This window comes from Solea solea, chromosome 13 (assembly GCF_958295425.1).
Source record: "Solea solea chromosome 13, fSolSol10.1, whole genome shotgun sequence".
NCBI classification, from domain to species: Eukaryota; Metazoa; Chordata; class Actinopteri; order Pleuronectiformes; family Soleidae; genus Solea; species Solea solea.
The window spans coordinates 13,627,904-13,651,824 of record NC_081146.1 but is presented as its reverse complement, the minus strand read 5'-3'; the positions used below and the strand labels follow the sequence as shown (position 1 = coordinate 13,651,824).

The 23,921-nt window shown below is 41.3% G+C and overlaps 1 long non-coding RNA gene across 3 annotated transcripts in view; it reads left to right on the top strand.

Moving 5' to 3' along the window:
- Positions 1 to 23,921, top strand: part of LOC131471810 (uncharacterized) — a 96,191-nt gene that overhangs the window by 48,363 nt on the left and 23,907 nt on the right. For all 3 annotated transcript variants that reach the window (XR_009242028.1, XR_009242030.1, XR_009242029.1), the window contains one exon: positions 17,168 to 17,396. This is a non-coding gene — a long non-coding RNA (uncharacterized LOC131471810). The remainder of the gene's footprint in view (positions 1 to 17,167; positions 17,397 to 23,921) is intronic.

Here is a 23,921-nt window from a genome sequence, read left to right as displayed (position 1 = left end):
TTTAGGGAGAAGCGAAACTTCCACAGTTGAAGCCACATGGTCGCTGGATATGTTTTTCGGTGTGTTTACAAAGCAGAGCTGCTGTAAATGAGTCGACGTCGTCCAGTTGGAGTCTAAATCTAGATCTGAAATGCTGAACCCACTGGACCATGGCATGCGCGGAGCAAGTCAAGCCCGGGCTCCGTGTTTTAATTAGCTGTAATTGTGTCTGTGGTCGGCTCAATAAAAGCAATCAAAAGGCAAGCAATTATAAGATCTTGGTCACCAGCCCAGGGGGGGGCGATGTATTGAGACTGGGAAGCGCGCGCTCATGTGCGCAGACACATGTACACGCTGAAGCACACGGTCACGTTTACATACAGGCAGTCACCCACACATTTCCTGTGTGTTTCATGTAGACAGCCTCTTCTTCTGTGGAGAGGAAGTGTGGGTCTAATGATTTTTTTTTTTTTTTTTCCTATGCGTCACCCTAACAGCAGCACTGCACGTGTGTACATGTGAGAACCTTTATGCATACATGCATGAGCTTGTGAAGGACTTGACACACGCGGGTTTTTGAGAAACCCCTCGTCGCATTTGTTTTTTTTTGGTGTTTTAGCGTCCTCACAGGAAATGTTTCTACTCACAAATGCACTGTTGCGCATTTCCACTTTGTCTCGGGGACAAAAAAAAAAAGAAAAATAAGTTTGTCTCCGAGGAGCTTCACACATATGCTTGTTGTTTGCATTTGATGTGACCATCTGTGCTCGTGAGACACTTCTGTATGTTTGTGCAGTTTGTTTTTCGGGAGTGCTTCGTGCCCGCTTCTTGTAAACACCACTACCACCGAGAGCTTACGCACTTTGTAAACTCACTTTTTTTTTTTCAATGTGTGTTTGTACCACACTCTTCCATGTTGATTGTGATCAATATTTTATTTCGTAGGAGAATTTGTGTGCAGCGAGCCAAAATTTCAGTTATAATATGTTTTAGTAATGTATCATGAATTCGTGATACTGGGCTTCAGTTATGTCCTGTTTATCATCCTTATCCTTAAAGCTGAGTATGTTGTTTTCTTCTGTAAAATAAAGTTTTATGAACAGGGTAAGAATACGTCTCACGAGGAAACAAGTGATAGGAAGGAAGAAACGTGCTGTTTCCACCCCTCCATAATACATAACTCTGGAGAACACTAATGGCACATGTTGTGTATCTATTTCACTCACACACGCACTCATTCACAATGTATTACATGATTTGAAAGGTCATCTTAAATGTATGGCATAAGAATACTGGCACTACAATCTATTAAATGATTAGAATTGATCCATCATCAATGTATAGCGTGATTATTTCATACATTGAACCAGAACTGGGGTTAAATCAGGTAACTCATCAGGTTTTCTGCTCTAAGCTACATCTGGAAAAGACTGAATAATTCTTCACGGCTTGCAAGAGTGAAACAAGGTTATAACTAATCCCAGAGTACTTGGTTCCCAAAACTACAGCTGTGAGTTTTAGCGGTTCGTCTGAGGACACGTAGAAGGGTTTCACTCAAGGAAGAGGACACATTCAAAGACCAAGGTTGGAGCATATATGAGGATAACCCACTAACCCTCTAACCTCGAACCCAACCCTCTAACCCCAACCCTTTAACAGCATTTCTTTTTTAAATTTTGGGAGAATTTTGGGAAGAAAAACAGTCTTTTGATTGGATTCAAGGCCTTTGCTGAACTCTTCCTCCAAACCCATCACTCCTGTTTTCTACCTTTGCTCCCTGGTGCCAGCTCCATCACTTTCCTCTCTACATCTTTGACTTGTGAACACCCACTCTCCTTTCTTATCATTTCACCTCACGTCTTTCCTCCTGTTCCACAATCACTCTCTCCACACTCTCCATCACTCTGTCTTTCCCCCTTTCATTTCCTACTCCATCACTGCCACGGCAGATCTTTGTCTCTTTCAAATTAAGACTTTTACTTCTTAGAACAAATTATGTTTTCCTATTTTTGTCATCAAGCTTTTTTTTTTCTGTAACTAAGATAACATGACATTTAACCGGTGGCCAAAGTGCTATACATTAACATTATAATCCATATACAGTAAGACAATGAAGACAAATAAAAAGCATGAAAAGCAATGACACAAATGAGATAAGCAAGCAAAAACTCAGATTGTGTTCAAATACAAAGAAAATAGTTACATTAAAAGAAGTGATTTAAACACAGGCAGGTAAGAGGTAACTCATTCCATATTTTGGGAGCCACAACTGCACAGGCCCGATCCCCTGTGAGCTGCAACCAACCTTGTTTCAACCTTGGACAACTTGGAACATCATATTAGCAGAAGTGAGGGATGACCTACAGTATATCAACATGCAGCATAGCAAATGGAATCATCTAAAGCGAATGGAATATCCCCGCTGTATATTTTCATTCCCGATCACTCAAATCATCAGTGCTGGAGTAGAAAAAAGACATGACGACAGAAGAACGTCTGCTGCTGAGCTGCTTAAGTCTCATCAGGAGAGAAGCCATGCAGGAGCATAATCAGTGGGGGGGGGAAAGCCACAAACCATGCACCACATGGACATAACGCAACATTAAAATGCTATGTTATATATATATATATGCCATGTTACACGTCACAATGACACGGCGTTATTACATTGCTTGCCCCCGAGCTCGATCAGCTATGTTTTTTATGAACATTTTTGTTCAGAGCATAGGCTTTAGTCGGGTTTGTCTAATTTGTGCTACTGCTGTACTTTAGAAATTGACTTGAATATTTGAATCCTTTTTAAGCAGCGTAGTTACATTTTGAGCGGTGTTGATATTCTCATCTAACTCTCAACAGGAAGGCAAATAATCAGATTCCCATAATGTCAATTACTCCCATTACGACGAACATTTTTCCTTTTATTGCATTCCAGTGAGCAGGTGATTGCTGTGTTACAGTTTAAGAGTTACCAAAAACAATAATGTGTTTGCTTCATGTGGTGTCTGGTAATGTAACAATAACATGCTTTTTTTATTTAAGAGAGCAGCAGTTTAATGGAGGGGATTTGTTGTTTTGCTTCTTAGAAAAATGTAAAGACAGTTCCCTCTCTCTCTCTCTGGTCCCTTTCTCCTCCTTCTGCTCTCTTCAGCTTTCCCAAAGCCCTATGTTTCTCCCAGCTCCACATCAGCAGCAGTGAGACTACTGTTGCAACAGCTGAGTTGAGTTCAGTTGAGGTCAGACAGAGAGTGTGTGCTGCCCAGGGGAGATACACGCCGACTCTCAACCAGATAAGCTGGAAGAAGATGTTCTGTCTCCCTCTCATTTTTCAAGGATTGCTGCTCCCACTGAGTGTCAAGAGGAACGCGCTTCAGAAACTAAATCTGGTCATTACAGCAAATGACAGTAATAATACATGAAATATTCCCTCGCTTTCATTTCACTATCACTCCTTCTTGGCGTGCCTCGCCTCCTGCCTCTCATCCCCCATGTGGACACATGCACACACACACACACAGGTTTGAATGATTATTTATGCGAGCAATAATCTGTGCTGAGAATAACACACACACATTCGTTTGGTGATGTTGATGGATGCGTGTCTGTGCGTGTGTGTGTGTGTGGTTTTAAATTCGCGTCGCTTTCCCCGACAAGCTTGATCTGGGTAAACAAGGATCCAGGCAAATAACTGTGAAGTCAGAGATGGGAGAGGTGAGGGGTGTCAAGTGTATGAAGCAGCAGTGAGAGAGGCAGAAGCAAACACTTTGCAAAACCCTGAAGTCATCGACAGGAAGCTGATATTTTCCCAGACTTACTTCACTTTTTTTTTTTTTTTTAAGGGGGAGGGGTCTGATCCTACAATCTAAGCTTCCTCTGAGGGCCTAATAATACAACACGGCCATTGTGCAATATGGCGTTTCCCGTCGCTTGATTTAGCAGACGTTGCATGCAATCTTTCCACTCCCAGTGTGGTTGGGTGAAGTTTTTACTGCCATCAGATTAGACTGTAACGCCACTTTGTAATAAAGAACTATTGTTGTCTGTCTCAGAGGAACATGAATTCACAGATAACACAACAGTAGCCAATCTACTGTTCTCCATGGCCTGAATCTGTTGGTGGTGTAGTTGTTTTCTTTCATTCTTTACTTTTTAAGGTGGAGCAGCGTTAAATATGAGAAATGCGGGGAAAAACATTTCATCAGGGCAACGTCTGTTGGATTACAACTAACTCCAGTTAAGATGCAGAATAAGAGACCTTGAGGGTTGATAAACAACAAGTACTCTGACAGCTAATGTCCGCATTTAGTGCAAATACAAACTAGTAAACATGTACAAAGCATTTTATTTTTGTTGCATTTACAGATGCAGAGCCATAAATAAACAAGGTGATGGATTAAGACACTTATTCAAGAGCAGCTAAAGTGAAGTGTTTTGAATAGATAATTTGTACATACGTAGTTATACAGAATAATGTAAAAAAAATAGCAGTTGTTGTTGGAGCTTGTTTTTTTCCCCACACACAAAGCAAACTGGAATTTGTGTCCACTGTCTACAAAGACATTAGCTGCTGACTGTAAGTATTGATCTTACAAGGTGTGTGTTACATGCAGCATGACTGTCATTTATTTAAAGGTCATTTTCCTATGCGACTACAATTGTATAGGTGGTGAAATTGTGGTAACATTACAACAACTATGCTCTGAAATCTCATATTCTAACATCTGGTTTGATTTCATTGCCAGTGCAAAAACACACAATATTGGATTGATAAGGAAATTATGTATCATCCAAATGGCTCCAGCTATAGTATTTCTTTAACTTTTAAAGGCACATGATAGTGGCTCCAAACATTGGTAAGTAAACAGCTGAGAAACTTGTAATTGCATTTTTTTTTTTTTAGATTAAAAAGATCCATAAGGGCAATATGTGTCTTATTTGTCCTTTGGGATGCTGCTGAATTTTATTAGATACTGACTTGCAGGCAGGCAGGCTCAGCAGTGGAAAGAGTCCCACACAGACCTCTCACAAACGCAGAATGTGAGATGAAATTACTTGTTAAGATGGATGGTTTTTGCAGTGTATTTGACACAGCCTTATAAAAAATATAAATGATCTCGCAAATGAAATATTAACCCAACCATTGCCTCCGCGTTCACATTATACCTATGCTTGCCCTATATTACATCAAACACCTAGACTTTTATACAGTGTGTGTTTTCCTGAATGTTAAAACCCACAAACCTTCACTTATTATTCATCCTTCCCAGACACACGAAAGATCAATGGGCGGCGAGGAGATAATATAAAATTGCAAGGAAACCATTATTCTTACATGAGTTGTGGAAAAAACACAGTTGGTTCTATGAGCCAGACAGCACAACATTAATGAGACAGATCACTGTGTATCTCAGCTTATCCTTGGTCATCCCTACAGGCCAAGCTAACTCAGCTTGTCTTGCCAGGTTTACTAGTTTGTGTGTATGCGCGCGCCTGTGTGTGTGTGTGTGTGTGTGAATCCGTGTATATATCCCTTATCTGTTCATCTGGCTTCTGGACTGTCTCAGTGTTTGTTTCCATGTTTGGCTAACCATGCATCTATCCCTTTATCAGTAAATTTATCAGTTGGTGTGTGTGTCCATGGGTGAAATGACCAGTGGGCTTCCCACTGTGTTGACCGCATGCTCTGCTTCATTCTCTTTTCCTCGGGTCCTCCTTTTAACCCCACCTGGCTGCTCTACCTTGACCACCCATGTTGTTATGTCTGGCCTGGCCTTTTGTATCTGAATGCTCACATTATTTATGCTCCTCCATGGGCTTTGGAGCGCCATAAGGGGTCCTTGCAGGTGAGAGCAGTACTTTATGAGATGTAATCCTACTTGTAAAACAAAACAAATGTAAAGTGGCTTTCGGGGTAGCTTATCTTCCGCACCAGTGATTCGTTCAATGTTCAAGACATAGATGTTTTCGAATTATATCTTAGGCAATAACTGTAAACTAAATACTATCACTGAGTTGTGCTGTGTACTAGTAAACGTGAACGTTTGACAACAAGCATGACAATTAAATCCAACGTGTTCGCAGACATTTGGACCACTTGCATCCCCATTCCTAGCAGAAAGTACTACAGAGCTCCTCCTCCCCCTCCTCCTGTTTTCAACTTTGTTTTCCCTCGTTTCATGGTCACGTTCTCCAGTAGTCAAAGACAATAAACATCTGATTTGTTTTGGCTGCAGCTTGTGAGTGCAAATACCTGACCTGTTGGCCATATGCCTGCTGAGAGTCTGGGGGAAGTGTCTGTCTCTGTGTATAACCTTACCTGTCTGACAATATGACATTGTTTGTGTTTGTGAACATGTGCGGTTTGTGTGATTGAGTGTGCACTTATATCCATTTGTCTTGGAGCATGTGTGTGTATTTCTCTCCAGGTCCTTTTGCCAAAAGGTCTTCTCATCCAAAGGCGCACTAATTACCTGTGTGTGGACTTAAAAGGATGGGAGTTTTTGAGTCCAGAGACAGGAGGTGAACTGACGTGTCCAGGTCTAGACTGATGTGGATGATTAGAAGGTGTGCCAGAGTGACATGGAGTGAAAAAACAGACTATTTGGGACTGAGTTTTTTTTTAAACTCGCTTCCTTCCTGTTGTAACAGATTACAATGGGTGCCAGAAAAAGAAGGCTACACTTGTGGCAAAATGTCTAAGTAACTAAGACTGTCATTTATTATCTGAGAATTTGGATATCCGTTTGAACCCTAAGAAATAAATCAATTGAGTTCAAAATATACAGCCTCGAAGTGCATCAGGCCATCAGATCTGAAGTAATTGCCATGTGGTGCAGCAGAGAGGGTGCTGTGATCACAGCTTGGCTTCAAATCCACTTTGATTCATCAGGAAAATAAGATTGTTATATTTAGTTGTTTTGCTGTGCAAATGTGTGGACACGAGCAAGACAAACCTTCCTGCTGAGCTAATTATGACATCAGAGAACGTGAAAAGTGGTGTATGGAAGCATTTCATGTTCAACACCATAGGTGGCAGTGTAACAAACAAATCTTCAGACTCAGCTCAGCTGTTAGCTCCACCTGAGAGAGGTGGCGGAGGCATCCGCATAGAGGAATCACAAGGAAAGTTCAAGCTCAAGTGACTCATACAGATATTAAATAGTGTCATCCCATTGTGTGTGTGTTTGCTGGCAGGGGAAATATCCGAATAGCGTGGCAATGTATTATTCCTCAGAAATGTCTTTTTTGGATAAAGTGACAGTGCTGCCAGTTAAAATAATGACATCTTAATAACAGCTTCCTTCGCATGACTGAATTCTTTTTATTCCCCTGAAAGTGCGCCAGTGGATTCTTGGGAGCATGATGCGGATTATGCTCATTAGGAACCATATACTGATGAGGTTCATTTCTAGAACAATTGAAATAAGTGCTTGCACCTCTTTGCCCTGTAGTAAACAGTCACTTGTGCCCTCAGTAAACTTTCTTCCAGTCTCTATTTAAAGGGCAGACACTAGTAAAACTACCCAGCTGTCTGCTCTCCCTCTTTCTCTCTGTAAACTTAGCCAGCTGTCTGCCCTCTACTTTTGACCTTGTTTTGATGAATACCGTTGTATGTGTGTGTGTGTGTGTGCGTGCATACATGTCGGGGGGGCTTTCAGTGTGACCCTTGACCCTTTGTGACTGACAAGCTAAATCTAGCCACCCTCTCTCTCTCTCTCTCTCTCCCTCTCTCACTCGTCTCCTTTTCTCCCCTCTGTTTCCTGACTGATAGCCTGTCATTGGGACACATTTTCAGGCAGGCAATGTGTGTGTGCATGCGTGTGTGTGTGTGTGAGAGAGAGAGAGAGAAGTGTGTACAACTGAGACAGGCAGGGAATGGGAGTGTGTCTAAGTGTGTATTTGTAAAGGTGTGTGCACAAGCTTAAGGGGGTCACAGAGGAAGACAGAGTCCAGACATCTCAAAAATAACAACCCATATAGTCGCGAAGCAGTGTGTTCGTTTTTCTGTGTGTGTGTGTGTCATCTGAAAGGGTATCTGGTAATTATTTAGTCAGGCTTTGACCTCTGACCCCCTCCCCTGACCTCCCACATCCTGTCCAACCTGGGAGAAGATGAACCCACATTCATACATATGCACACACACACCCACCCACTCTCTTGCATAGACACATTCACCGGGTTTGGGGATTTTGCATTTGTGTGGTCTGGTAATAAATATGGAGGTTTAGTGATTTTCACTCACAAGAGGAGTTTAGGGCAGCACTACATGAGTGGACTATAAAAATATAGTCCTATACACCTCCCATATTCCTGCTTGTGTCTAATGTATACATTTTTACCTATAACAAATGATTTACCCTAAAGGTGATACAGACAAAGTAGGAAAAACATACATATTTTACAGGGAAGAAAGTGGTGATTAGAATAAAACAAGCAATATTAGTATTTATCAATTTCTCCATCTTAACTCCATGAAATGACTCCAAACCCTGGAACCCACTGTTTCTTTCCTGCCAGTAAAATAAAGCAACAGAAAAGCAGCACAAGAAGTAGCCATGGGCTTTTTTCCTGCTGGATAACATTACTTTGTTCTTGTGATAAAATCTCCTAAAAACCTTGCATTAGCCTTCATTATGTCTGTCTAGCCTTTGTGCATTCATGTGTGCGTTTGTTTGTTTTTGTGTAGTCATTAATATGAGGTGTATACAGTTTGCCGTGTACTGCCATGTCCGCAAATACATTTTAGAGTAAAAGGAGAGCTACTGTCAGTTTACGTTTTTTTATAGCACATTAATGACTGTGTATTACCTCTAATCTCATCTCTTAGTTACATTCTTTCCAAAGTGATTACCCACTCCATGACCCTCAGCTGTGCAGCTAAAGCCACTGATGATGGTTTAGTTTGTGGAACACAATGTATGGCACCTTATCATCTTTAAAGCTCTGAACAAATATAAACAGTTCAGGTTTATGCCGCGGTTTTGTCATTGCATTGCCGTATAGTGCCAGCAGGGATAGTAGCAAATGTCATCAAAAGAAGCTTCAAATTATGAAAGTATTGGCACATGGTGACATTTATTTCCCTCGATTTTCAGAAGTTATCGAATATTAAAACACACACAATAGGACGAGAATGCAGCAGCACAGAAAACAAAATAAAAAACAATGCAGCAGTGAAGTGGAATTCAATAAAATCACTTGAAAGAGCAGACTCAATTATGGGCAGGCCTGAGTTTAGCTGCAGGGGAAAACTTTGTTTTTTACTGCTGGGGCTGGGTGAATGGGTTGACTTGAAGCTTTGGTTCGACGTTTGTTTGGGTGTAGTGTGTATGCAAGTGTGGGTAAGTGTGAAGCTGTGTTCGTATGTGGATGTTAAACGGATGTCTGTGTTCACAAACTCCTATCCTTTATCCCAGGAGGAACTTAGACTTCCTCCTTTTTCAAGTATTTTTTTACTGCCCCGACTGATACAAGCTAGTTAAATTAGTCACCTCTTACGCAGTTCCCTCCAGCTGAGATGTTTATTGGTCTTAAAACATGTGTCTATATTAAGCAGCTTAGTTGGAGAATACAGCGATGTTTGATAAAAGCATCTTTCCAACTGTTCTGATGGAAATAGAAACAAAATAAATCATGAATTTAATCTGTAGCTTTTATATTACTCTCTTTTACTGAGTAAGCACTCCCTCGAAACAGTTTACCATGTCAGTTTACTCTGTTTAAAAGCTTTGTAATGAATACACTGCCCACACGAGATGTTTTCCAAGTTCCCAAAGGTGTTAGTTGTCCAGGTTTGTGCTCTTGTTCAATGTCACCTCACAGCAAACCTGACCCGGCTGACTTTTCACCTTTGGGAGAATGAACTTTGACCCTTGGAGTAATGACCCTTGATCTTAACAGGTCTTAATGGTGCAGGGAGCACTGGTGGTGACAGGTGACAGATGAAAACGCACATACATGTAAAGGCTGACACACATGCGTGTGCTGGTGCACAGACATCGAGACACACTAATAGAGTGGAAAGTGTTGTTCTGCAGGCCTGAGGAGTGACAGGAGGTCCATGGAAACTTACACACACACACACACACACACACACACAGAGACAGAGAGAGAAGGGGCTCAGCTTACACAGGAAACTGCTGAGACATGCAGGTCATGTCTGTTTCCGTGTTTTATGGACCCAGCAGACTTACAAAGGCAAAGAAGCAGACACACTCGCGATGTGTAACCAATTTTCTCTTTGTATACTCTGTTTGGACAAAGTTTTGGCTATGACAACATCTTCTGTTTGACAAAGTGGTGGCTGGTTTCATCGGCCCAGAAATACAGGTCAACGTGACTTTGTTTTATTACTCCAGTTTGAAAACACGTATGCAAGTCGGCACAAATGTCCTGATGAGCATGCATGAGTACTGCATATTGCATACACCCTGCATGCCGTAATTGAGATTTCTGAAGGTTAAACTGGACACAAACTAATTGGTTTTGGCCTCTTATGGCTTACTTCTCTTAAAATAATGAGGCTCGTAGTTTACCCTTTCCTAAACCGCCCCAGTAGACCACAGATGGCCTTTCAATTACCAAGCTAAAACATGCCGAATGGCAATGCATGGCATTATCAATGAACATGCAAGTGGGACCACCGCATTCTCAGCTCTTCAGCATGCAGGCAAGTAAAACACACACAAACACACGGCTTTGTGCAGCTATTCCTCCGGTCCATCGGGACCAGGTTTTGGTCTCCATGAGGACTACCAACGAGGTCCTAAAGAGGTAACAAAGTACACACATACACATTTGCAGACATGCCCACAAACACACAGACATGCGGCATGAGTGCACACTCTTGCACACAGGTATGGGTACACATATGTGTGCACATACACACGGAGGCTGATTACTTTGCTTATTTGCTTAGCAAGCAATCTTTGTTGGGGTCACCACTGCTCACCCCTGCACTGCACCAATCTATAAAGCCAGTCCTCTGGGACTGAGTCAAGCCAAGGTATTTGTAGAGCAATCTGAAGTTTGTTTCTCTGCGGCTGCTGAGTCGCTCACACTCGACTGGACATTTCAGATTTGAGATGGATACAGTGTCAGGTTTTAGATTCTGAAAGTCATACATGGGGCCGTTTCTTTGATGATTCGGTCGTAACACCTTAAACACAGGGAGGGGAAAAGCAAACAAGCTAATGTAAGAAGACTTTAATATTTATTCATTTTTAAATAAATGGAAAAAAGGAAAAGGATTTCCGTTATATGCTAAATGTTTTTTTTTTATTATATAATGCAAACGAACATCACTTTGTCACTGCAACCATCAAAATAAATAAATAAACCACCACAGTTACAACATCAACTGATCAACAGCGTATCCAGAATCCTAAACTATCAGTTTCACGCAAAGTGGTTTCATTTCCACTTTGTGTGTGTCACTTTGTAAACACAACAAGCTACTTTGGGTGCTGGAGAGGCAATCAGCTCAGTGTGTGCATTGTTTAGCACACTTTAGGACACTGAGACTCATGAACAAAAATCAAACCAGTGGTGTAGTCTGCTTGATACATAAGTATATACCCAGAACAAAAGGGCCGGGATTTCCATTTAACCACTTAAAAATGTACGTTGATACATGTCAACACAGTTCTTTAACAGGAATTGCACTTAAGCCATTTGTTTTTGTAAATAAAAAGTGGGGACGTTGGTCATTTTCATTAGAAAACGAGTTCAATATGATAAAATTAGTGTGTGATGTGTTTTTTGTGATATTTGACACACTTGAAAGTAGTACTTTACTAGCACTGGGATTACAGCGCACTCACGACACCACTGAAACAAACTGACTTTGGCAAACTTGTAGTGTTAATCTAGAATATATGATGACATTTTGAGACACCGTGAATGAATGATGGGAACCATTTATAATAATTATATCAGTGTGACTGACAAATGTTGTTTTTGGAGGCTTTTAGTGTGCAATGTTCGCCTAAACTTGTCTCCTTTCAAGCAGGGTCGTCCTGTAACATGATGAGACGGGGAAGTTGTGAAAAGCTGTATGCAAGTCCTACTGTTTAGGAATATATAATTCTCTATTGATATGCTAAGAAGACATTTGGGATTGAGGTTTTAAAGGCAGATATCCACCAGGGAGTTGTGGGCTCGCTGAGGGTAGCTGCATAATCAGCTCCACCATCAGCTAACTGATGTTCTGCATAATAGAGATGGGATTTCTGGGTCATTGTATGTGTGTGTGCGTGCATGTGTGTGTGTGTGTGTGTGTGCGCGCATGGAGGTGGGTGGTTGGCTGTAGAAGTGGGGGTTGATCCTTTTATCTGCATGCATGTGTGGAGTCTATGTCTGTATGTATATATCCATGTGCGAGTGTGTGTTTGTGTGTGTGCATGAGCTTCAGGGGTACTGACCTCTTTCCCCACCGGGAGGACAGTCCCTGTCTCATTAGGTAAGAGAGATTGAGAGTAAGACAGACAGACAGGAAGGGAGAGAAAGAACACACACACACACACACACACACACAAACAGAAGATAGGGAGAAAGAAAGGCAGAGAGCAGCTGAGGAAGGGAGGCATAGAATGAATTAAGGGGTCAAAGTTCACTCATCCATTACCACAATGAGCAGGAAGGGCCATGCCAAAGGAGGTCATGAAGTTTCTGATTCACACCCACAAATGACAGATGCTCTCTCTCTCTCTTCCTCTCTCTCTCTCTCTCTTCCCTCCATTCCCTTCCATGTGGTCTATGTCACAATCCAGACTTGACTGTGGATTAATTGAATCAAGACGCAGTGTGTGGGTGTTTGAGCTTTAGGAACCCAGGGAAGAAGACGCATGGGTGGATGGGGAGGCGTGTTTTTTTTGAGTGAATGTGTGTGTGTGTGAGCATGTGTGTAGCATGCATGTGTGGGTGTAATACACTTTTGAGTTTGAGATTACTAAGACCTCTATATCTTCATCCAGACTGTGACTGCTAAAACAGATGGCCAATTCTACCTTATTCCAAAAGAAACGCGAGATATAACTCCTTTGATATACCCCCCCCCCCCCAGACAAAGTAAGGCTGATATAAGACCAGGAAAATAATCTACAAAAGCAAAAAAAAAGTAAGTGAGGAGAAAAATCAAAGGATAAAAAGCAGCGCCAGTTAATGTACATATTGTATTATGGTCATGAAAGGATATTGATTTTACACTCCGTAGGAAAAAAAAGGGTTTGGGGTGAGAGAGAGAGACATGGGAGACTGATGGAGAAATGCTGAGTGAATGTCATGATAATCCTGGTGGAAAAAAGGCGAGCACTGAAGTACAAAGCAACCACAACAGAAACTCTAAACCTCAACAAAGCCCACCACCGTATGATCACAGAACGGTGCGGTTTATCTGACAGAAGGCTCCTATGCTTATTACAATCATAATCTAAACTCCTCCTGTCTTCATGTTACAGCACTTAGGTCTGCACATGCCTCAAAGATCAGGTCCTGCAACCACTTGTGGGAACGAACTGAATGTTTTCCCGAACACACCTCGTCTCCCTGTGGCTCGGTTTGCAAACTGACACGGTGCTTTCCATCACCCTCTCATATTACCTGCTTCCTTGTCTGAAGTTATAGAGACATTTGCACTGCCTGTTTGAATAGTTCCATGCAGATGTGTGGTTGTTTCCCCCCTGCAAATGTTATTCATGGCTGTGTATTGCCTGTTGTGAAAAGTGAGAAGATGACGGGTTAAGCAGGAGAGCGAGATCGATGGACTCTATGGAGTAGAGGGAAGAGAATGCAGAGAAACAGCTGAAGGGAACCACAGCATTGGACTGAGGAACAGACAGACCTACAGACAGCGGGGAAAGAGATAGAGTTCGAGTCATACAGGGAAGGAAAAGAGAGGGAGAGAATTAAAGAAAACCACAACAGAAGCCCAAAGCCCACTAAGTCCCATTCTCCATGATGGTGGGGTGCAGTGTGGTGGGGATTTGGCACAACTTTGTACAGAACAGCCTCTCTCTAAACATCCCTTCTATACACCCAGTCAGGGACAAAGCCACAGCTAACCACATCACAGTTTATGTGCATATGTGTGTGTGTTTGTGTGTGTCTTGCTCTCAGGCTCACATAAGGCATATGCTGCCTGAGCGTGTCGGGGCTATCTCTTGATCTCATCACTCTTTTCATTGCCTAATCCCTGTCTCTCCTCTCACTCGTCCCTTCCATCTTACGAACCGGTGTTTCCTTCATCTTCTACCTTTTCGCTATAGATATAACTCACCATGTGGGTCATTCATGCACCACCCTGATGAACGTTTCATTCAGGTTTACATAACAGAAGCGCGGCTCTTTGGTAGCACACACTGAACGTGTGACTCCAAAATGCTGTCTGTTCCACTCCACCCCTTTCTCGCTGTGTCTGTGTTAGTCTTTCTTAGTCTCTCTTACATCTTCTGTCCCTTCAAATTTGCCTCAACTTCATGTCTTCTGTCTCATTTCATGAAAATAACATCGCGCAGTCCACACGTATCTGAGTCGATCTGAAGCGTCTGCATTTTCCCCAATCTCAATTTCATAGCTAGATAAAAGACTAGACAGTATAGGCAAATTAAAATGATTATAATTATTACGGGTCCATAATTCGTTTTTTGAGTCATCTAACTTGATGAAATCCCCTTAATCCTGATTGCCATCGATAAATTGTGCTCTCACAGCACATGACCAAAGTCTTCCCAAGTCAGAGAGGCTAAACCGTTATGTTTCATGGGAAGAAAAATGGCAGAGGAAGAAATAAATTCCCATTTCCGCTACAGAAAAGGACTTCTAGTGTTTTGAGGCTGTGGCTTTGACAGTAGAGCTGATAGGAGAGGGGTAAGATCTATCGGTCACATTTTTCAAAAGTAAAAGTGTAGCCTGCTGGCTGCGATTTCCGGACTTATGTTGTACAACTTTAACTGCACACATGCAGTAAAACAAAAATACAGAGCTCTACTCATTTCACCACTCTGAAAGGGAAGCACTATCTTATGGTATCCTAACAATGGAACAGCATCAGTACAAACATATACTGAACGACTGCTTAAATCACTACAAAAGAAATACCGTCTAAATCACCGTAGTATCAATCTATAACACATACAGCAGTGAGACAGCTAAGTGCAAGTGCACAGATATTTTGTCTTCTACCTGTCTTGCCCGAAGGCAGTGGGAGACAAACTGCCGTGTCATACTTCTGTGTTCCCTGAAAACAAACAAAAAAAGGGAACATTTCTATTTTCTGGCAAGGTCGTGGGGCCAGGAGTAACTTTTTCAGAACTTTTTGTCATATTTTATTTCTATTGTTTTGGTATGCAGACACTGTAGGAGATAGAGTGTACACTTGTTATAGACAGAGTTTGCAGACTTATGTCAACAGTTGTAATCCTGCTGTTGCACTGTAGGGTTACAGTAGACACAGTGAGATTTTATCAGTTTATCATCAGTCCTTCATGTTTTTCTCTACAATTACCAAACCAGAAATTCATTTTGTTCTCCCCCGGGGGGCAGCTGCAGTAGCTCTCTGGTGTCAGCTTGTCTGACATTTAATTAACATCTCGATCCAAGTCTCAACTCTCTCGTCTCTAACAAGTCATTGCGTTACAGATGTAACATCTATGTTTTAAGATATCTAAAACAACAAGACTGTGATACATTTCTTTTGTGTAATGCACTTACATTAGCCCAAAAAAAATATTTAAATCCATAGATATACCCATTTCTATTTAAAGTAACCGACCACTTCACATTAATTGCATTTTAATGACATCATCCGTTTTACCCGTGTCTCCAACTTCCTGGGCAAACTTCACCAGTGTGCTGTCTTTTGTTTTTTTTCCCTGTACTGTGTGTATTTCTTACTAATTCATCATAACTACTCACTGCCTCTCCATATAAAGCACAAAATATGCACGGGAGAACCAAATGAGACAACAAGACAACTATTCGCATGATGCCACGCTGCTTCCTGCTGTCATCAAACAATCTCTTATGCTTTTGTTTTGATCGAGAGACGCCTAGCAGGAGAAGAAAATGACATGCTTTGCATATAATGAAATAAACTACCGTTGTCTTTTGACTTTTCACCAGATTTACATAAAAATACACAGCCCAAATTCCAGTCAATTTGCTCACACAATATTCCGGTAATTAGGGTCTGATTTACTGGAGCAACAGATAACTAGACAATCAGTGACGGGAACTGGTGCATTTCCTCAGTGAAGGAGTATCTGGTCATCTCCAACTAAAGAACAAATAAAGACACAACCTGTCACAAAGCTGCTCTCAGTGATGTCATCTTTTGGTTGACTTCCTGTCTGTGCCATGACTGCTCCCCTCCCCTGAGGAGAGAGGCCCACTTTTTTCTGGACATCTTGCTCCTGATTGGATAAAGTGTTGTGCAATGGTTGAATGGTTCATTGAAGATTTACTGACAAATCGTTGCAACTGATATATATGTGTATATATATATATATATATATATACATATATATATACATATATATGTATATGTATATATATATATATATATATATATACATATACATATATAGCCTTACTTAATGTAAGTATATCACTGATAGCAGCTGTAATGGCTGTATCTGCATGTATGCCAATACATTGTAGCCGCAATGCTAGCTAAAGGCACCACTCTGAATAATACAAGTCCTTCTCCTCAGTGATGATGTGAAAATAGTTCATGTGTTTCCACAAAGTGCCTATTTCTGCAGCACTTGTGGTCCTAACCTCAGCCCCATGGTCTTCACAGTGTATGAGTCAGGTTCTTTAATAATCATGGTGCCGAGCAGACAGTCACCCACAAATGTCTGCTCATGTCTCCACGCATTGGCAAATATCTTACAGCGGGGGTTCCAAACCTCTCTTTGACCCGCACTGCTCATTACACCATGCCATTAAAAGTTATTAGGAGCTATATGAGAATTGTAATGATAACCCTTTCCCTTGTATTACCTCTTGATAATGCCATTCCACATCTGACTCTTTGTCTCCTCATTGCTCTTATTTGGTAAGTGCGTCTGATTTACTGTCTGTTGCATTTTAAACGGTAAAACCATGCATGAGTCAGGCCTCCTTGTATGTTAAGTTGAGATTTTTTTTCTCTCTCTCTCTCTCTCTCCCTCCCTCTCTTACTCTCTGTCAGGGCCTCTCGGCCATTTAGTAGACTGTGAAGTTGACAGACGGTGCCCATGAATGTTGGATGATGACTGGAGGTCTGTCTGGTGCCAAGAGAATGCATAATACAGCATGGATACAGTGATTCCACTTCTGCCCATCAGAAACACAGCACGGTTGCTGCATCATCGGCAGATCTGCTGTCAGAAGAAAAGTGCTCCTACTTAAAGTGGAAATCCATGGAACACTGCTTTCAGGTATGTTGTTCCAGCCTAGAATCCTAAACCATGCATCACTCCAGGTATCACAGCATGTGTCAAGTCTTCCAGCGAGGCAGCTTTAGAAAGACTGGGCTGGTGGGGCTTTGATTACACTGTAAAGGGAAGAATCAGGTCAAAGTAACTCCCCCAAAAAACAGGAACTAATGTTATGGTGGGGAGCAGACTTAAGATTTTCTTGTCATTAATATTCTATTAAGAATAGCAAAAGTGAATGTCATATCTAAATGGATATATTACGGCTTACCTGTAAAGTTTTAAACAAGTTTAAATGAGTGTCCATGTTGTTGGTTTTCACCATAAAACCAATCAACATAAACCTATCTTCGGCCTCTGACCACAATTTTTTAAATATTATAGGTTCCTTTTTCTGTAAGTAGTATTAAGTTAGTTTGTGTTATGTTTCTGGAGTGGGTGGAAACAGACTTGCATACAGCATTTACTGTACTGTAGAAATGATGTGTACACGCCTGCAATGGTGGCGTCACTCCTGGGATTCTGCTCCTGATTGTGTGGGCAGAGTTACAACCAGGTGGTGTACAGGCATGTTTTTTTGTGTCTGTGTCTGTGTGGTACAGACGTGTATTGCTGATGCCTGTGAGCAGTATAGATGTGTGTGCCCGTGCCAAAGCATGTGTACTTGTGCTGGTGTGCATGTGGGTGTGTTCCTAGTATGTAGGTCACCAATATATTCCTGATGAGGACGAGTCCTCTGGAGAACTCTACAGATATGAGGGTCTAAATTAGACACTATTATCTCTCTCTCCCTCCCTCTCTCTCTCTGTGTGTGTGTGTAGTCGGCGAGAGACAGAAAATAGGCATGCACACTCAATATCTGTGCTCAAGCATTCTTTCATATGTAAAGCGCAGTATCATGAGTGTTTGGTCTCGCTGTGTGTGCATAGGTGTAAAATTGCATGCTATTTCCAGCACAATGTGTATTGTGTACGTGCGTGTATAAAAAAAAAAGTGACACACCAGCATCACCTGACAGGTTTGCTGCCTGTTACCACTGACCTCGGCCCGTAAACCTCAAAACCTCCGTTTTAACGACTGCTGGCTCAGAAAGCCTGTCCATATTGCTGTTCCCAAGCCAAACTGCTAATAAGCCTCAAGCACCACTCCAAGAAAACTAAGTGGCCAATTGCGCTGCAGTAGCCGCGTGTTAAGGTGTTGCAATATGTACAAAACACATGTAATCGCCATAAGAGGTGTTTATAGAATGTAGGAATGGGGGATATTGTGTGTAGAAGTTTTGTCTTAAATGTTTTTCCTGCTCAAAATTGAGTTAAGATGGACTCGGCATGGGCAGGCAAAAGTTTAACAGCGATGTTTTTGGATGAGTCAATAAAACACAAACAACTGATTTCATAGCTATTATGATATCCAGCACTTTTATAGCTACCAATAAAGAGATGAGGGCAAAGATAAGAGGGATCATTTTAGGCAAAGGTTGCTCTCTTGATAAAAAAAAGTGTCTCTCTACGTAGCTGCTTATCCAGGACATTTACTTAAAAAAAAAAAAAAAAAAAAAAGTGCATGTAATCCCCCTTCATTTCAGGTTGTCTACATTTCCAGCCTTCCCACTGTCTGTAAGTCACAGGGACAGTACCACATGCAGCCGATCTGTCAAAGCAATCCAGAATTTTGCTAGAGCTCAGCCCAAAAGTTATACTCAACCCGGGAGAGATGAATGGGAGTGAGAATGTCTACCTTTGAAACGCTTCATGCTTTGACCAAATCATATGCTGTCACTTCTAAGCTTTAGAAGGCCTGCACTTTTCATCAAAGCTCTTGATGGCTACCTTTCACAGTATGTCGAATACACCCTCAAAAGCTTCCCTCCCTCCTTTCCTCCCTTCCCCACCCAAATCTCTTTCTTCTCCCCTCCGATGTCTTCCCCTGCGCCTTTCCTTCCCCCTCCCTCAATCCTTCCATTCCCCTTGTCCTTAATCCCTCTCTCTCGCTCTCCTTTTCCTCCTCAATCAAACCCTCAAATCCCTTCGCATTTTTTTTTCTTTCTTTCTCTGTGCATGTGTGACTTCAGTACTGTCAAGATGAAACAAGAGGAATTCAGATTCATCACAGTCATAACCTGCCATGATAATAATCCACTTCTTCCCATGTGGCAGTAGGCCAATGTTACTGGCCTTTCTGAGGTTTATTTGCATATTTGTTTCCCCTTTGTTTCTTTTGATGCATTATTTACTACAAGTGAAATGACAGCGGAGATCACTGATGATTGCTGTGGCAGGTGGATGGTTGCCATTCTTGTCTTAGTAATTATTCCCAGTTTTCATGATTTTCAATCAAGTTTTTTTTTTTTTTTACTCATGTTCTCCAGTGACAAGCGATGAGAAAAGAAAAAGAAAAAAAAAACACACACACACGCACACACACTCATTTTAGCTCATTGCTTGTGGAACCTTTGCACTGTCTGGCGGGAATGCAGCTTCCTTTGTTGTTGATGATTTGAGATTGGAAAACGCAGGGAAAGTGAGCAGAGACAAGGGAGAGGAGAGACCAAATGGAAAACGTGTGTAAAAACAAATGTGCTGGGAGGGCACACCTCCTGCACACACACAACACAGGAGAGTGACAACACTCACACGTCCCGCTTTTCATCATTAGACCAATCACAAGACTTGATAAGCTAATAACAGTAATCGACCGGTGCCATTCTTGTTCCCTTTATGCTCGCTTTGAACAGAGACTCGGAATGAAGTTCCAGGTGCTTTCAGTTTGGACCACAGCTGTATCTGCACACAAAACAATGAATTAGGAGTTGTCATCACACTGAGCTGTGGCCACATGAGGGCCTTGATTGCAGCCTCCAAAGCTGTATCCAGTGTGTATCAGGGATCTAGTGCGCATACACACACTCGTGCACACACGCACACACGCAACACACTGCCACTCTGTCCCTGCGTTGCCCTATCCAGGAATAACAATGCATAATTCATGTTCTGAAGTCTCGTCTACAGACAAAAGTCAGCGTTTGCATTTATTATTTACTGAAAACAGTTCACATGATGAATCCTTTAACAAACAGAGCTTCCAGTAAGCACTGCACCTATTCCCTTTTTCTCTTGCTGCTTGTGTTTTGGCATAGATGTAAGTGGGCTCATTAGTAGAGATGAGATATAAGAAGAGGAGAGGAATGACAGGGGGGAGAGAGAGAGGAAGACAGACACAAGGGAACGAGAGGGAGAGCGAGAAGGAGGAAATGAGGCCAAAGGATAAAGGAAGCATTTTTGTGTAAAGGTATGAATTAAGGAGGGGCTTGTACGTCACCAGCTAATTAATTTAACAATGATTGAATGCTTCAGGAACAAGTTGTAACTTTTAGGACTTCTTCACAATGATACAGTAAAAGTTTACTATCACAGCCCAATGGGTATTTAAAATTGCTTAATTGCATTTCAAATCCTGGAGGTAATGGGTTTATGTCAATGTATATTATTCAATTATTTTTTTTATGTGTGTTACTGCTACAGTGCTTCATGTCTCTCTCCAACACACACACACACACACACACAGTTGTCACAGTTGCACTTGTTGTGTGGACAGCTTGCTGTGCGAATGGGAGGCAATTTATTGTCAAGGGAAGGGAGCATTTTCTTTTTTGTCCTATGCTAATGCAGTTATCATTTATTCTGGAGTAGATGCTTTTTCTCCCCCTTCCCCATCTACACCACCCCTTTCAACATTCATCACTCATCTAAAGGCTTGAGGTACAGTATTAGCTTTGTGGAACATTTCATATTCAGCCTCCCCCTTTAAATGGGTGGACACACACATGCACATACTTATTTTTGTTAAATTAAAAAATCAAATTTAGTCTAGCAGAGGTTGAATAATTGATGATTTATGTTAAAAAGAGGAATGAAATAATCATATTCTTGTGGATGTTGGAGGAACATCAAAAAACCAGAGCTGGAGCTTGGCAGACTGGGCTGCGCGGGGTTAGGCCCTGTATTTGGGACAGCTGCCCTGTGAAATAATAATGAGTATAGCAAAGAGTTAGGGGATTAGGAGATTTTTGTTCTACACTGTACTTGACACGTTGGGTGTGCTTGCCCACATGTCTTTTTTTTTTTTTACATAACACCCAAAGCAGTCTATCCTGCATTAATACAACAGTACTGACAATACAAGAAAATCACTGGTATGTGGTCTGGAGAAATGGCTGCAGTAGAAAATGACACCAGTACAACATGGGTGCTGATATAACATAATATAATATAATATAATAACCAGAGGTGGAAAGTAATGATTTACATTTACTTGTGTTACTGTAATTGAGTAGAGTTGAGTACAATTTGTGTAGTTGTACTTTTTAAAGTCATTTCTTAAATTTGTAATTTTAGTTTTTTAGAAGAACTGTACTTTGCTATGTTTTAAATCACATCCGTTACCAAGTAAAAAAAATATTGGTCTCCATATAAAAAACCTTTGACCCGTTTTGATACATTATGTGTTGACATATTTAATTTGGCAAAGGTTTGCATTTAATTCAAAACAATGAGAGATTTGTGTCCCTTGTCCTTTTTGCACGACACAAGAAAGAACCCTAACCCTTGTCAAGAAAGCAACTGAGTAACTTTTACTCTCAGTGCTCTTTCCACTGCTGATAATAATATAAGATGAAGTAGGAGCCATTCCACAAGCAATGCATCTTAGACATGCAGAGACAACTTCATAAGCAAATGACACTTTAATAACAGTATATTGTTAAACATAATTTAATGTCGCCCTTCTTAAATCAAGTGTAGGACTTCATTTGTTTCTCAGAGCACTTCACAGACAGACAGTAGCTTTGCTCATTTATGACGTATCAACACAAAACACCCCCTCATCAGAATGCTTCTACGAATTAAGATGTAAAAAAAACAGTAAAACACACACTTGAGTTGGCACATTATTTAGCATTTTACTATACTGTATGTTCATGGTGATGCTAAAATGTAATAAAATCTGCTTGGGTGCCACTGTAGACCAGTGGGCCTTGTTTTCATGGCTATAAAAGTCAGGCATGAATATATACATGCTGTATATCTCTTTATAGATGCATGCCTACACACAATGCCTCTCTCCCTCTGCATCTTTCTCTCTCTCTCTCTCTCTCTCTCCCTCCCTCACACACACACACAAACAATCCAACCACCATGCATCATTGCTTCAAATGAAGATAAACTGTTTTTATGTTTAGGACCACCTTTTAAGATTGTCCCCATTTGAGATGCAACAACAGTGCGTGATGAATACATTCATTCCGAGCTCCAGTGAGAGCTGTGCAGCCGTGCATCTCTCTGACCAATATCGTTTCATGATTGTAGACTATACAGTATAGATTTTCCCATACAGTTGCAGAGGGATAAAAAAAAACAACAAAAAAAACCCATATATATTTATTATAGCTGTTTCAATTTCCCATTTACCATCTGCATTTCTGCCCACAAGTTCCAATTTTGCATTGAGCAAATGAGATACAGTCGGGTCAAGACGGTGCATTTCATTCTCTTTCACAACAAGGTTAGGAATTAGGATTTTGTAAGTGCTTAGAAATAATGCACATTCAAATAAGGGACGCAGTATGAGCAACACTGCGTTGCTGAGGAGATGGTAAGGAGGGATGGGCATTTACGACAAATATCCTGAAACTGAATTCCTTTCAAAGCAAAAGGGTGATGAGAATTGGATTTGAATGGGGGGGGCGGGGGACAGCATGTTGTGAAGAAGTTTATTTAGGTTACCGAATCCAAATCTTGGACAAGAGATCATTGGACTCAGGAGACTGATTTTTTTTAATTCACTGTTTCCTGTTACTGGCCCCCTTCTTTGTAGTCTACATTGCAAGAGGACCACCTCACAGGGATTTTCCCCTTCACCAGGTAACCACAAAGGGAGAAAAGAAGCACATTATCCACATGTACAGCATATCCCCGAACACACACACACACACGCATGCACACACACGTGCGTATACAATGCTGACCACCAGCACAGCAGGAAACACACACACACACACACACACAGCATATTATCTTTATGAGGTGTTATACACCAGTGACCACCAACACAGGGTCTCACTGTTCTCTAATCCACACTCAAGCTGAAAGGACTGCTCCATGCAATGAAGGGATTACACTGTTGGATTAATAGGAGTTTTAATTTGAGTCATTGTATGAGTTGTGATAATAAGAATAGGTGCAGGAAAGAATACCACAGCTTCTATACGATAGTGTTAAACGGGATTCGACTGCATTGTGACGTATAGGTACCATTTTTGCGTGACTGAAGATGAATGTACGTTACAAGTAAATTACTGCAGTGCATTATCACGACGCAGTATTCCTTTCAAAAGGGTCAGTTCGACATTTGTAAAGTTCGGTTGTATGGGTTATTGGCTCATTGTCAAAACTGACTTTGCAGAGTGAAATAATAGTGCACAGCTATGTCCTTGAACCAACTTTAGACATTCACACTCATGACTGCCAGCAG